A 4489-nucleotide genomic window follows, 5' to 3' on the forward strand; every position below is an offset into this window, starting at 1 on the left:
CCTGAACCATCCAGCTAGTTCCTCTTGAAGTGGTCGGAAGCGAGCTTCTGGACTAAGCATCATCTGGAGGTTATTCCTCTGAGCATTGGTATCACTCGGAACCCGCTCAGAGGTGTATCTCCGGATCATCTCACAGACATAGTATGCACATAGATTGGTCCCCGCTGGCTGAATATCCTCACCATTCTTAGCCTTTGCCCTTTTGAATTCTAGCTCTTTTTTGAATTCACCGACCTTTGTATCTACGAACCGTCTCCAAACCCTACGAGGCAAAGAAAATTAAATGAACAAGAGAGTTATTAGTTACTTGATATTAGGAAATGAACGAAATAGGCCGATCGATATAGAGCGCAAATGAATGAAAATAATTACTTCTGCAGCATTCTTCTCATGTCGACCCAAAGCTTTGGATCCTTATTCAGAGAGTCGTGGACGAGACATTCTGAGGTGTCAACTTTAATTACTAGCAGAATCCAGTGGAACCTGCGGACACGATACATGCACAGTACGTCATGCATAACTCATCGATTAGCCGGCCACATACCATGCATTGAGTAAACAAAAGAGAATATGCTCAAGACAGAAACACTCACCCAAAATGGTAAGAAAATAGAATATCACTTTTGAGTTCCTGCTTTGTAAGAAACTGCCACAGGTCTGCCTCCATGTCGGCGGGGTGATGCTCCAACACATATCCATTAACGATGTGTGGGTCAATGAACCCAACATCATGGATGTTCCTTACTCTGCATTCCTTAATCTTCATTCTGCATGTATAATAGCGGACACAACAATATAGTTAGGACATATATATAGTGCAGGCAATATGAACGAGATGGGGTAGAAATAAATCACTTACAGAACGTAGCAACTGATGATAGATTTGTCGAGCTCGCGCAGATTGAAAAGCTGGAACAATTCACTCAGATGAATTTGTACATAGTAATGTTTGAAGTGATGCTCATATCTAACTTCCGCATAAATATATTCTTTGGCGTTTTTATTTTTTATGTAACCCTTGTACCATTTCAGCAGACCTTTCATTTGTGGAGGTAGATCCTCTTCCTGCGCAGGCTCGACGAGAGGCCCATTCTTCACATATGTAATTACTACCTCCTTCACTGGCGCCTCATCAAGGCCTAACAGTTCAGAAGAGTAATACCTAAGTTGGCCGCTTGTTCTCTGGCACTCGTTACAGTCAATCCATGTGCTGCCGCAGCTGCTATGATATCGGGGTCATCCGGACCGGCGGCTTTCACTATAAGCGAGGCAATCGATTGTTTACTTTGTTCCCCGAGCTGGGCAACTCGTTTCCCGCTTTTTTTACTTTCTAATTCCGTTTTCTCGGCCTCCTCCAAGGCTTTGTTCTCCTGGTTCTCCGCCCGCTCTTTCTTCTCCTTCAACATGAGTGCCTGCCTACGAAGTTCACGTGCATAGTCGTCAGGCAGATTCTTCGCGGCTTGGGACGGTGTGCTCAAAAATGACTTAGCCCACTTCTTTTGCTCATCAGAAAATACTGGCTTGGGCTCGGGCTCTCTTTTCTTCTTGCAGTCCGCCTTCCATTTCTCATGATCAGCAGCCGCGGCCGCGGCAGTTTCCTCGGCACTACGTTCCCAAGGCCTTGTGGGAAGAGGCTTCAGTGATGGCTCCGTTACCTTTGTGGTCTTAGGTACATAAGGGTCCGGGTTAATAATCCAGGACTACTTCTGCTTCTTTGCCGGAGGTGGATTGGGGGGCGGCGTCTGATCACCCGCCGGACGAGGACTGGGGGGCGGCGTCTGATCACCCGCCGGACGTTGTGGACTGGGGGGCGTCGGCTGACGTGACGGAGGTGTAGGTGAACCGCCACCACCGTAGGGGGGTGGACTTGTTGTCCTTGGCGCCTCACCTGGAAACTTGATAAACTTCTTTTGCCATAGAATGAAATGGCGCTTGACATCTCCAAGTCTTTTCTCCCCTTCAGGTTTAGCAATGTCAATCTCCAGGTCCTCAAACCCTTGGACTATGTCCTCCACCGTGACACGAGCATAGCCATCTTGAATGGGGTTGTTGTGGTGGAGTGCTCCAGGTAAACATGGTAAAGCACTGCCGATGGCTACCTTCATGGACATGTTCCCGATAGGATAATATAGATGACATTCTTTCATCTCCTTTATATCGTCCACGGGGTAGCGAGGAGGCTCCGATGCAGTAATTTCGACCACCAGAGGCTCCGGTGCAGTAATTTCGACCACCAGAGGCTCCGGTGCAGTAATTTCGATCGTCGGTGCATCTGCACCAGCCGGTGGGGCCTCCGTGGAAGCCACACTGCTTCTCCGCTGCTGGCTTCTGAGATCCGCTGGATGATCTTCATGCTGCGCCCGAGCTGCATCTCTTTCGGCTACTAGTACACTCACGGTTTTCTTCATCACATCCATTTCCGATGCCAACCGCGCCACAACATCTGCTTCCCGATCCATCTTTCTCTTCCGGCTTCTGTAACCGTACGGGTCATCGTTCTGGGGGAACCCTATTTTCCACGGAATGTGCCCCATGCCTCGTACACGTCCTCCGTGTTTAGGATTCCCGAGGGCTTTTGTCAGCGCGTCGTTCTCTCTGTTGAACTTGATCTTCCCCTCTTGAGCATCCCTCATTGCGTCAATAAGGGCTTGGGTGGGTTTAATTATTTTGCCCCGGTAAACACACTCCCCTGTCTCCGGGTTCAGCGTTCCCCCATGCCCGTACCACTAGCTTTTGGCCCTTGGGTCCCATCCCTCCGTACCTGGACGGATTCCTCGCGCCCTCAGCTCGTTCTCCATCTTCTCCCACCTAGGCTCCCAAAGGCGATACCCTCCTGGCCCCATAATATGATTGTACTCCTTCTTAGCCGCATTTTCCTTATTTTTTTTCGATATTTGAATGAACTGCTCCGATTTCTTTTGCTTCACAAATTCTGGCCAATCATGTTTCAGTTTCTCATATTGTCCTTTGAAATCCGGAGTCTTGTTCTGCTTGACAAAGTCATGGGCTAGATTTTGCTTGAATTTCCGGAATGCGTCGGCCATCTTATGAAGAGCGAACTGTTTGACTAGCCTCCTCCTCTCCTTGTTTTCCTCAATCTTGTTACCCTCCTCATCGAATTTGTTGTATTCCGGAGGTAGAACGAAATGTTCCATAAGCTTCTTGAAGCAATCTTTTTTTGTTCTCTTATCGACAAAAGTGAAACCAGCAATTCGTGCCTTCTTTGGCTTATTCCACTCCTGGACGGTGATCGAGACGTTGTCTCTAACAACGGCTCCGCATTGGTTGACAAACTTGGTGGCATTCTTGCGGGGCTCCAGCGGCCTGCCGGTTGCACTGTCGACAACCTCGATGGTGCATGTTTCTCCTTGTTTCATCGTCTTGGTTGCGCCACGCTTTGACGACGTGCTCGATTGTTTCGACGATCCGGCTGAGGGCTAAAATAAGAAAGAGAGTCGCACGCGTTAGTACACACATATTTATTCAAATCAGTTAGTTTGTTTCACCAGAGGCTCAATGTATATATATACCTCGGCGCCGGAGGTGGTTGCTACTTCCATTTGAAGATCGTCGTTTATCGATGTTTGTTCGGCATCATCTTGCTGACGGCGCCCTTCATCTTCACCGTCAAGGTTCAGATAAGAAGAGATATCATCTTCTTCTTGTCCAGTCGGCACATATAGAATATCGCCGTTTATGATGCCGAACATATGTGCTTCACCGTCCGGATCATAGTTGTCCATAATCGGGTCAGCTCTATCGTCCGCCATTATGTCAGTCCTGAAAACATGTAGTAAAAACAAATTAATTAAGTGAAGAAGGGGGGCGGTGGCGGTGGCGGTGGCGAAAGGGCGGTGGCAAAAGGAGGGGGCGAGGAAGGGGTGGGAGAGGGTGTCGCGGTAGAGCGCGAGACAGGGCGGCAGACGACGGCGTCACGGAGAGGGAGGCGAGGACAACACACATGTATAACCCTCGCCGCCCCCTCTCGATCCCAAAAAAAACACCGCGCGCATCGCCGCCCCCCTCGCCGCCCCCTCTCCGTATATGCGCGGGGTCGTGTACATTTTTTTAAAGCGGGATCGTTGTACATTGACGCGCGGGGTCGTTGTATATATTGATTATCAAGTTTTACTTTTTTTGTTGTTAATTATCAAGTTTTATATACGTTTTTTTGTTAATTATCAAATTTTATGGTTTTTTTTGTTAATTATCAAGTTTTCAGTTATTTTACCATTTTTGTTAAACTAATTAACTAGTTAAAATTAAAAAGAACAAAAAAAGAAAAAAAAAGAAAAAATTCCGGTGGCCCGCGACGCCCCTCTCTCTCTCCACGATCTCGCTCTCTGTCTGAGACCGGTGGCCCGTGCGCGCGCGGCAGTACCGAGGCCGGCCGGTGGCGTTGAGGGCGGGCGAGCGAGGCGGCGCGCGTGCGGTGGGCGAGGGAGGCCGGTGACGGCCGGCGGCGCCGTACGTGTGGGCGAGAGGGGGC

The sequence above is a fragment of the Triticum dicoccoides genome, chromosome 1B, assembly GCF_002162155.2.
Source record: "Triticum dicoccoides isolate Atlit2015 ecotype Zavitan chromosome 1B, WEW_v2.0, whole genome shotgun sequence".
Taxonomy (NCBI): domain Eukaryota; kingdom Viridiplantae; phylum Streptophyta; class Magnoliopsida; order Poales; family Poaceae; genus Triticum; species Triticum dicoccoides.